The following is a 12,932-nucleotide window of genomic DNA, read 5'->3' on the forward strand; positions in this document are numbered from 1 at the left end:
TCCAAAATATTCATATTCAATACAAGGTTGACTGTAAGAAAATAGATTATTAAAATCTTTGGTTTTAAGGTTGAGGAACTTCCCTGCACCTATTTAGGTATCCCTTTCTATATGGGAGCTAATAGGTCTTCTTACTGGAAAAATGTCATAGATAGAATTAAAGACAAAATTGCAGTTTGGAAAGTTAGATGGCTCTCTCTTTTAGGAAGAATACTCCTCATTAAAATTGTCCTAACTACAATCCCTAATTATTACATCTTTGTGCTCAAGGCTCCTAAATCTGTTATAACTCAGATAGAGAAAATTATTAGAGAATTTCTCTAGAAAGGAAACTTATCTCAAGGAAACAAGATTCCTCTTGCTTCTCTATCCAGCATGTCGAATGATAAGGTCTCAAGAGGGGTAGGTCTACATGATGTTTCTAAATGAAATTTGGCTTTTGGAGGCAAGCTAGTCTGGAAAATGTATGCTAAACCTAACACAAAATGGTGTCAAATTATGCAAGTGAAATACCTTGACTCTTCACATCCTAATAAAATATTTACAATTTCTAATCCTCCTAAAGGGTCTTCTATGTGGGACTTCGTGATGCTATCTAGAGAAGTGATCACATCTTATATCTCCTGGCAAGTGAATAATGGTGAATCAATCCCTTTCTAGAATGATTCCTGGAATGTGTATACCCCTTTATCCCAACTGCAAATTTTACAAGGTGTAATTTCATCTGCTACTCAAAAGTGGGGAGATAAACTTATTGATTATGTAGATGTAGTTATATTTAGGTAAGGTAATTTGGAAAGATTTTCTGAAACAATTGATGATAACAATGCTTTGGGATTAGTCCTTGAATCTTTAGCTCATCGAGTAATTTTTTTATCTAATAAGGAAGATAAAGTGATTTGGGCTCCTTCTAAAGATGGTCTTATTCAGTTAATCTTGGTTATAAAGCTCTTCAACAAAGGGTGACTCAATAAATTAAACAAATACCTTTCTTCTTTTGTTAGAACAATATAATATTACCAAAAGTAGGATGCTTCTCATCGTTGGCCCTTCGTAAACAAATTCTTACTAGTGACAAATTGCATAAATTATAGATTGCTCAGCCTTTTTTGTGTGTTTTATGTGGCCAAGCCAATGAGGATGTTGATCATTTGTTTCTCCAATACACTTTTTCTTGTCAATGTTGGCGTTTCATCTTGAAAAAACTGAGTCTTTCTATGCCTCTTCCAAATTCCCTATGGGAATTATTTCAATCATGACCAATTTTATTTAGATCCTCTTTTTTTTCTTGCATCTGGTGGGTTATTCCAACAACAGTTCTATGGTCAGTATGGTGGGAGAGGAACAAAAGAATATTCAGGAATCGATCATCTTTTATTGAATCCTTTTTTGAAACTTTAGAATCAACAATCTTAGAACTGGTTAACTCTTATGTGTAGAAGCATGCTTATTCGCTATTCACTTCATGGGATGCAAACATTCTTAAGGAATGGAAATGGGTTATTTTTCCTATTTCGACTTTGCCATCATCAGACAATAAAATCAAAATTGATAGGGCCTCTATTATCTGGCAACCTCCTTAGACTAACTTTGTTAAAATTAACTTTGATGACACTTCACGAGGGAACCCAGGTATTTCAGGTGCTGGATCTTGCATTAGGGATGATAAAGGGAGACTAAGAGCCTATAAATCATCTACATTGCCTCCAGGTACTAATAGTTTGGCCGAATCACAGGCTTTACTTCAAGGGTTGATTCTAGCCAAACAAATGGGATACACTAAGATTCATGTTGAGGGGGACTCTATTTTTATTAATGCTTGTAAGTGCAGGAATTATTTTAATTGGCACATTCATTATGTTCTTACTCAAGTTTGGAATTTATTAGACTCTTTTGAAGAATTTCATTTGTCACACACATATAGGGAAGGAAATAGGCTCATAGATAGACTAGCCAACTTGGGTTGCGATGGTGTAGTTGTTGACTTAGCAAAAGATGGTTTTAATTTGAACTTTATCCTTTCTTACCTGGATGATACCATAAAGTCAGATTTTGTCCTTGTAGGAAAAACTTCGCCGCTAAAAGAATACACTAATTATTATTTCAAGTGTTTTGGTTTGCATTGATATGATTTTTTGCAGGAAATATACTACGCGTATCAAGATATTATACATAAATCATACGGTCGCATGTGCAAACAGTTATTAATTGGCCTGTTGGCTGTAACTCCCATGGTAAAAATATTTATTTTTTATCCTCAAGCATGCGAAAACATAACTCCATGTGCTAATATTTACTGCCTTTGAATTCCAAGGCTTGAGCAGACAAATTGCTATTTTTTATCTTCTCCATCAATTTATTAGCAGTTTTATCCCAGTTTCAATTGGCGAGTTTTCTTTTGGCAAGTTAATGTTTTCTTAATGCAGCTAGATAGGGACATCAAAGAGATGAACGATATTCAGAATTCTCCAGTATGTCATACATGTCAAAGAGAGCACCTTGAATACATGCCTCAAAATTACAGGGTTAACATTTCTGTGCAAGAATGGGAGCAACCTTTTTTCGAACATATAACAGATGAACATATTAGCTCGGTTTTTATTTATCATAGCTATCAAGTGTGGAAGAGTATTAAAGGATTAAAGGTGAGCATATTTTGTTTCCTCAATCAAGGAGAATCATATTTCCCTCTCAATTGGTGTCAATTTTTTTTTCTAATGCTCTCAACCTTCTTCAATCCATGCCTCTTCTGGAGATTATCGCTGCTAAAGTGGTCATAGATTTTTTTCTTCCAGAAAATAAGATTTTGCTTGCATTGCAGAGATATGACTTATGGGATGGCACAACTTACATAGGTGGTATTTTCCCGTGGCAATTCCTCCTTAACATGCATTTTTTCCTTTCAATTTATGACAACATCAAATACTCACTCGGAATGCAGAATTATGCTTTTATTCAGAGGGTTTTAGATAAAGATTATAGGGACATTGGGCATGAAATGATGGTTTAAATTAAACATAAAGTTAATGCCCATCTTATTCTCCTTCATGCTCCTCCTACTGATACAAGAGATCCAAATGCTCAATCGACTGCTCTGCATAATCCCTTGCCAAACCTCAATATTCCTCCTCATCATGGTTTTATCCAGGATGGTGGTGAAATTGGCCCTACTTCGTTGCAACAGGTCACTGGTGGTATGATTTTACCTGTCGATCTACATGATGACTTGGAGAGGTATCCAGTGGTAATTGTAGAATAGATATATGAAGGGCTCTGGTTTAAAATTTTGCCATGATAGAAATTTGAGGGTGCCTTCAGCGGGTTTTGGCATTTTTGATCGGCTGGCCTTTGAAAGCTTTTTGCAACCAATATCTGTCAGCATCACTTGGGCCTTCTTAGAATTTTATGATAATGAATGATTAGCATCTTTGTAAAAGGGTCATTGGCCTTGCTTTGGGAATGACCCTTCATTATATCTTCTTTCAATTTTTAGTTTTTAGGTTATAGGCTTTAGTCCTTAGTTTTTTAGGTTTCTGTTGTGTTGAGTCGAGCTATAACCAAAGGTTTTCTCCCCTGGCTCTTTCCTGCCGGTATGCTCGTCAAGCCAGGTTTTTTGTAACTATTTTATTATATTAATATATATAAGTGGTCTCCCACTTTTGCCTTAAAAAAATAAAATTAATTAAAAATAGAGTTATAGCATATTTGATTAAAATACTTATAATAATAAATTATAATAGTTTTAAATTGAAAAGTTAAAATTATATCTTATATATATATATATTTTATCAATAAATATTATATTTCTATTAATTTCATCAAAATAGCTACATCGATTCACAATGTTTGTAACTTCACACCCACATAGTCATGAAACTATAGAAAATTTAACCACCATATCCTACTCCATGTATCAAAAACCTACACACCATGTTCTGTTACATATTTTTATACAAATTATAAACTTTTAATAGTCTAAATCATCCACTATGCAAGGAAAAAACTAAACTATCCATGAAATTTTAATTCACTGGCTTCTTATGACTCAACTAGTATTCCTCCTTAAATTCACTTTTCTTTTTTGATTTATTTGACTCATTTGGCCCCAACATGTTTGCCATCTGTTCCTTGCTTCATGCGTAGTCCTTGATGTATTCCCAACCTACCTCTGCTTCCTCCCTTTGTGATTCTCGGTCCATATCTGCCCCCAAATCAAAAAGGGTCTTAGGGGTGACACAAACTTTGCCGAATATATCCATTCTCCATTTATGGCTACAAACCCTTCCCTTGGCCTTGCCATTGTCATGAAGGCCTCCATTTTAAATTTCATTCCTCCTTGACACTCTTTCTCATAACTCACATTACATCCTCCATTCCTAATTCAAGCCCCCATGCAAAAAATATCAAAACCAGGTCTACATTTGTTTTGTATCTAAATTAGGTTTCCATGAATTCTCTTCCCAATAGGATTTCCATTATCTAGAAGAACTTCAAATCATCAATCTTAAAGATGTGCACTTTGTCTTTTGAAATCGTCCCCATAAATGCCAATTTTTGTTTTGTTGTGACAAGAGAGAGATTTTCTTCCATTGTCACACTCGCACCACCAAACTTCCACCACTTCCTCCTCGTCACACACAAACCTGAGCTCTCTTATTTCCATATACCCTACAAGTAGAATTGGTTTATGTTGTGTTTTCCTCAAATCTATTTATCACTCAACACAATTCTTTTGAGAATAAAACATCCTTACCATCCTCACAAAATCCTTTCAAATCAGATGTTGCTTAATTCATGCCACCACCTTGCCTTGCCATTAATACACACACATACCAATCTTGCATGAAGTGCTTGAATCCTACTACGTAGCATGTGAGAGGGAGATTTGGTGATATACTCTTTGTCCTTTCATTATTATCATTGTTTGATGTGGCATTCTCTCATAAAAGCTTGTCGATATTTTGATGAAGATAACAATTACTGGCTACCTCACATGGCCCTTCCACCTCACCAAAAGACTTCACCTTCCACCGTGCCTACTAACCTTTGTTCTTCTCACAGGTCATCCCAACATCTTGATAGAGAAACAACAAGGAGAGCCACTTGAGCCTCCCCTTTGTTATTGGTGCCATCATTCAACTTTTGTGCACCTCTTGCTAACACTTCACCTTTATCATTTTTCACAATGTATCTAGCTCCCGATGCACCTAGATTACCTCTGGATGCACCGTTAGAATTTATTTTTATCCATCCCACATCCGGCTTCATCCAAATGTCACTTCTCATGTCGCACTGAGGAGGATCAACCTTGGACGACTCATTAACGAGCTATATCTTATATAAAATTATTAATATAAAAAATATAATATTAACTTATAAATTATTATTTTAAAATTTATAATTATTATAATATAATTATGTAACCCAATTTAATATGATTATCTTCACCTCATGCTCGCCTCCTAATAAAATTTACCATGTCATTTACTTTTTCCCACTTTTTTGTACTAGTAAAAGTTGCACATTTTAATTTTTTTTTATTTTAAATCTTGAAAAATTGTTTAAACATTTGCTTAATCCTCTCTATAAGATCCAAAGTGTTTTAGCTGATCAAATTGTTAAGAAATCATTTTTACAATTTAAAAAAAAAAATTGCATATAAGCTTTAGGATTTTTTTTTTTTAAGTAAACAATTACTCACTATTAATTGGTTGAAATTATGTTTTTTAATAGCTAAACTAAACTTATAACAACAATACTAGCTTAACAACAAGTACTAATAGTATGATGGCTAAGTGGTGGATGCTAAGCTAAAACTCTCAAATTCACCCATAAAAAATAATCATACTTTAAGAGTTGAAAGTATTTATTTTTGATAAATAATTTATATTCACATAGTCTAATAGTCAAGTAGTGGATCCAATGTGCCTTTTAGGCTAAGATAAAAATCTCAAATTCACTGATTAAAAAAATCATATTAAACTCCTTTAATTTTCATAGTCCATGAAGATTATTGTGAGCATTTTTCTTGGATTCAACTGTGTAGAATTGTTTGTATCAACATTTTAGATCACAGTCCCTGATCCATCATTGGGATGAAGTAAAGAAACTGAGAAAAATGATAGATTACAAACCAATTCTAGGTCAAAAGGGAGGGGAGGAAGAAGGGAAGGTCAAAGAAACACAAAAATCAAGAAAGGAAAAAAAATGATTAAAAAAGAAAAAAGGAACAATTAGAAAACTAAAAGGAAAAAAATAAGCCACAAAATTAAAGAGGGACCAAAGAGACATAAAGTGAAATGCAAAAGATAAAAGGAGCAAATAAGTAAAAAAGAAAATAGCTTAAGCAAAGTGAAATAAATTAAATAACAAAAAAAGAAAGAAAATAAAAGACAAAAGAATTGAAGAAAGAGAGGCCAACCTTGAAAAACAATTAACAGGGTTAAAAAGAAAAAATATTAAAGAAAAAGGGAAAAGAAGTCAAAAAGAAAAGTGACATGACAGTATAATATAAAAATAAAATAAACAAAGACACTAGAGAGAACAAAAAAAAAAAAAAACAAAATAGAGAGAACAAAAAAAAAACATAAATGAACTTAAAGAAAAACTAGAAAATCAAATAAGAACAGGGAATAAGATAAAAAGAACAAAGATAAATCATAAATAAGAAAATATGAGGAAGAAAAAGAAAAAGAAATCTAAGATTAAAAGGTTAAACAAAAAAGAAGAAGCCAAAATTAGAAATTAAAGAAGAGGAGATGTAATGCCCACCAAAATACCCTAGAGAAAATAAGCAACTAAAACATTAGAGGAGATAATTTTTTTTTAAATAAAATCTAATGCAACACATAACATCATCGGTGAAGTAGATCCATTAACATCTAATTACTAAGTACATGAAACATATCACATACATTCATAAACCAGTTACACAAGTGGAAAAATAAACAAAACATCACTACCATCTCCCTAGGGTATCTCAACGTCATTACTTACTACCAACTTAAGCAACACAACTAATCTTAATCATTGAAACACTTAATATTTCCATTACTAATGCAAAAGACACTATTTCCTAACTTCCATGATATACATCTCACTATCTTTTATGACAACAAGCTATGCTATTCTTCCAATGCAACCCAATCCATTACTTTAGTCCATTTATAAACCAATTCCAATGATCCTAAAATCCATAACCATTCCCTATACTAACATGATCTCATTCCATCTATTATGATTATCTACTCATAATGTATAAGCTATAGTTCATTCTTTAACCAACATGATAACCTAATTTCCTTATTTCTTTACTAAAGCATGAGCAAGCACAACATCACATTAATCCTTCAATCGTAGAATTCATTTATTAACTTACAAACATATAACAATATAAATCCATTTATTTCAATATAAGTCAATATCATACATCATATAAAAGTCATTTACTATCTATCTAGCATGGTATGCATCCCCTTACTAAACAAATCTAATCGCTTCCTATTAGCTTCATTCTAGAACACCAATATCTAATATTCCTAATTTCTTTTACATCCCAATTCTCATATGAACATATATGTTTCCTCTATCATGGTTTACTTATTATCAATATGATCTATCCATATTTATAATTCCTTCTTAACGTCTTAGCATACACATAGTATCAAAAGCAAGTCCATATATCCAATAACAATAGTTTCTTCTTTTTTTTCCAAATCCAATTACATGATACAATAAGCTACATCCACAATTATTCTCTTACTAGAGTCAAAGAATTGTCCCTCATCAACTAAAGAAAGCTAGACTATTTCCTTAAGGATAACCATCCATCCTATCAATTACCGTTACATATTCATAAATAGGAATAACAACCATCCATTAAGAACATTCATTTAATGTCATCATCATAATACATGCATATTAAATATCCATTTACAACAAAACATTACAATGAATCCAATCTACTACTAGTCCACAAACTACGAGATATGTTACATTACATCTCAATGTCTTCTTTCACAAATCCCAATCAAATCCTAAGATAACATCTACCTATAACTGAATATTTCCATCATACGAAGAGCATAATTCTTTATACATAATTTCATCTACAACTATTGCAAGATAATTACATTACATGTACCATGATATCAAATACATCCATATGCTACAATAACAATCCATAATCCTTCATGAAGAAGAATCCACATCCAAGCATGAATAATCCAAGAGAACATCCCATTGGTTGAAAGCACCAACCACCCTACCATGTGGAACCAAAGGAACCAACTCCCATGCTAGGAGATGACAAAAGGTCCCAACACACACTCAACATCTAGGCTGACACTCAACAACCAGGGAGACAACATAACAAGGACTCTCAAGAATGAACCAACTCAAGTGATCACAAGAAGAAACTCCCAGAGGCTCACAAATCAACAAGGCATAAATGCATATCATCAAGGCATATCCACAAATCGACAAGGGGACACATGTAGGAGTGGAGTGTCATCACATGCCATCATCAACATAACAAATACTATAACATAAGGCACAAGCCTGATAGACATGTGGAGCCATCTCAACCTATGAGACATTAAGGGAGATTGACTTGCCATCGCAATGGCCTTCCCATGCCTATCCTAAAATATCCTCCCTAGGATCAAGTCATGGGGCTCTACTATTCATTATCTTGTTTTAATAAATTATTCTACCCATCCAATTGATTATTATTATGTTATCACTTGTTTACATCATGGTAAACTCCCAATGTGCCCTGACGGTCTAGACTTCATGCATCCTTACCAGGAACCTCATGCAAGCCTATCTCTTGAGACCCTTGTCATCCCAAGGAAGCCCATTCCCCCTAACATGGCCCAAAATATAAATCACAAGAGGCTCTAATCCACCATGAAAATCTAAATCATAGCATCATATGCAGCCAAATACATCCATACAAACTCCTTGCAACATACACATGACCACAACAACAATATAAAGGCCACAACAAGCCATCAAGTCTGCCATCAAAATGGAATATAATACCACAACAAGGCCAACTCACTTGCTGGTCCAAACAACAACATAACCAACTCATCAACCATGTCTCATCAACATGGGAGAGAGTGGCAATACAACAACCATAACATAGGAAAGATAATTGTAATACCCTAAAAATGGTCACCTAAACCATGGGCCCCTAATCTCGACAACATCACCAAGGTCCTAACCAAAGGCAATTAAATCAACCTTGAACACCTAATTAATTAATTCTTCAATCATTAATGTTACATGACAAATAAATCACTCTATATTAATCAAATATTTATTTAATTAATTAAATCATCCCAAGTAAATCATTTTGATCAATTATCCTATTTATTTAAATTAAATATCCTAGCATATTTAATTAATTAATAAATTTGCCATTTAATCATAGAACAAGCAATTAATTTACAAAAAGAGATTAATCACAAAAAGAGGAATTAATTTACAAAAGAAAGAGTTAAATTGAAAACAAAAGAAAATAATTAAATTGAGAAAATAAATCAAACTTAAGATATTTCTTTTTCTAAAATTGAGATAACTTGAAAAATCAGAAAAAGCAATTAAATTGAATTAATCATTTTCTCTAAAATTAAAACTCAAAGCTTTTGAAGAAAGAAGTTCAGTTGCATTGAAAAGGCTTTTTCTAAATAAAAATCTTGGTCAAATTAAAGGAAAGTGCATGGAATCGCCTATTTTTATCTCAAGTGCATGGAATAAACTAAATTTTATCTCCCATGCAGACTTAGACTTATAAAATGAATGCATTCAATCAAAGCTATAATTGGAATCTATCTCGAGATTAACTTAATTTGATCTCTCAATTATTAAAATTATCCTAAATTGTGTTTTTTTCTTGAGGAATCTCAACTGCTCATTGCTAATCGATCTTGACCGTTGGTCTCTCTTTTGAGTCTCTATAAATTCAACTTTCATCTCTCATTCAAAACACCTTGGAGATTTATTGTTATTATGCAGTTTTTGCTCTGGAGTCATTGAAGATATTGTGCTTTGAGATTATTGCATCTTACTTTAGCTTTTTGCATACTTAGTTTAATCGTTATTGCTTGTATTCATTTAGCTTAATCTTGCATATCTAGATTAATATTGCATACATTTAGCTTAATCTTGTGCTCATATAGATTAAATCCTTCATCTTGGTGTAGTCTAGTCACTGATATTCCTTAAACAAATCTGAGAGAAAGTCTATACTCGCATCTTTTAGAAGGCAATAGGTCGATTTGTTATGGTTTTTATATTCATGATTATCTCTATCTAGCCATGCATGCAATGACTTAATTGAAGTGTTGTGTCTTACAACTTGTAGATACTTATCCACTTTTCACACATATTTTTGGCACCCACAGTGGGGCAGAAGACTTACATCTTTCGGCCTCGCAGATTAGCTTACTTTTATTTTTCAGATTTTTTCCATACACTTTCTACAAAAACTCTTACGAGTTTTCACAGAGTCTCGAATGAAAAACTGCATGTATGATACAATCCGTCGTGAATTATCATACTACCCAGTGAGAATACTCATACGGTATTCTGGTTTTTGTATTAAAACAAACTGCATTTTGGGGTTTTTCTTATTTGAATTTTTATGGTACTAATGTTGACCCTAGCTTGTTGTCTGTTTGTTTGATAAATTTTGACAGCCTAACCAATTTTCGCAGAACGTTTGTCGAAGAATATGCTTGTTGCACAAAAACAATATGACTACTAATTTGTTGTTTTTGCAGGTTGCCTGAGGAGATTCAAGTGAACATAGTGTATTCTTTAAATTCATTTTTTAAGCACTTAAATTGCTATCTGGTTAATGAACAAATTTGTCTTTTGTGTTTTAAGAAAAATCTAAGAGGTAGGAGAGTATGCTCTTGTCTGCACAGACAATCAAAAATCTAGACCCTCGAAGCTTTTTATAGGTTTTGAGATTTGTGTACCTTTAGTGGGCTTGCCACAGTGGGAAAAAGTAATTACCCTGTGAGAACGACCCAAGTGAGTGCAACTGGACCTGAGCATTCTAACTCACTATAATAAATAGGCCTATGGTGATTAAAATCTCAGAGGACGAGATTATTTGAGTATTCTCTTTGAGATCTCTCATATTAGACATTTTGTAGGGCCTCATAGTCTCAATCATGTTTACATGACTACAACTTGTTTTGGTACCTTCTCAGGCTATAGGCCTCAATCATGCTTGCGTGACTTCAAGGGGTAATTTCAAACAAAATTCCTGACTAAGAACTATAAGATAGAGGCTACCTGATTCACCTCCAAAAGGGGGATAATCTTTGTGTACGAGAGATAGTAACTCTCCCAAGATACTTGCCATTTCGTACCCCCATTAGCATTTGGAGTCGACTAATATGACATTGAGAATCCATTGCATGAGACTCAATGACTGTATTCTGATTAGCTATTAGGTGTGTACCTCAGTCTGCAAGAAAAAGTTTTTTTCTCTAAGCCAGCTTCTGTAGGGTTAGAGTGTTGTGCTTGAAAGTCATTATACATCTTGCATGTTTTTCATCCTTGAAACTGAAACTGAAATATTGAAACTAGAGAAAATAAATCAACAACGTCAACAACTCAGTGATCAAAACTCTCTCTGTGTCAAAAACTAGTCTTTGTTAGTCATCAAAACTCAGTCCTAGTAAAAAACTGGTCTCCGTCAGTCGTCAAAACTCTGTCTGTGTCAAAATCTTGTCTCTGTCCAATACACTATCGTACAAGTCTACTTAATTATCATCTGGCTATATACCTATTGTCGTACAAGTATTCATTGGTCTTGTCAGTTTATCATTTGGCCTTGTAATAATTGTCGTCCGAGTACACAGAATTGTCATTCTGTTACTAGAAAATTATCATCTGGCCTTTAGCATATTATTGTACAAATAATCATCATACTCATCAAATTATCATTTGGAGGTCATAAAACTATCGTACAAGTTTAGTCAGCAACTCGTATGAGAAACTGTCTCTATCGTCTGGGAATTGTTAAATTATCATCTGGGTCATAAAACTCTGTCATACGAATTTCTGATTTTGTCAGTATAGAAACTCGTCTGTCTACACACTTTTCTAGAATAGTCATACTTTCCTAATTAGTCTACAGTGAGCATAAAACTGGTCATCATAATTCTGTGCATAAACAATCTTGATAGTGTACCCTTGCCGTTGTGTTGCACGATTTTGTCGATCATCTTTCAGCTAGTTCAATCAACTAGTTCAATCAACTAGTTATCAAACTAAATCAAACTAAGTTATTTAGATCATGCCTTATACAGGATAGATCGTTCCTAAAACCAAACTAAGTCTTAGTCACTTCTCTCAAATCACTACGTTAAATGAACAGCTAGCTTCAATTTGATCTTGACTTTTGCATCACATCTAGCTCTTGGTCATATCAGTCATAAATGCCTGCTCAAACCAGAAGTTCTCATAAGAAAGATACCAAAGGTAAAGGACCATCCTTTTCATTACAAGATAATCCATTCTTCATAGAGGACCTTGTCTTTAATAAACCTTCATCATCAAATTTACCAATTTTTGATCAACCCTTATCTCCCATCATGTCTGGAGAAAGGCAAGAAAGACAAGCTACTAAACACGATACTTATGGAAATATCAACACACATGCTAATGATAGTGATTCCTCATCTAGTGAGTCCGAAGCATCTAAACCTACATAAGTTGTTATAAATAGTTGTCAAAAGGATAAAGATTTCCGAAAAATGATGAAGATTATCATGGCTAGAGAAAAAGGGGATTATTTTCTAGAACTAGCAAAACAAGGCACTAAACTTCCTACTGATTATAACATTGAAACCCTTATCACTAAAGAGGAAGAGACACCCTTAGCACTGGTAAACAAAAAATTACAA

Source organism: Cryptomeria japonica, chromosome 4 (assembly GCF_030272615.1).
Source record: "Cryptomeria japonica chromosome 4, Sugi_1.0, whole genome shotgun sequence".
Classification (NCBI taxonomy): domain Eukaryota; kingdom Viridiplantae; phylum Streptophyta; class Pinopsida; order Cupressales; family Cupressaceae; genus Cryptomeria; species Cryptomeria japonica.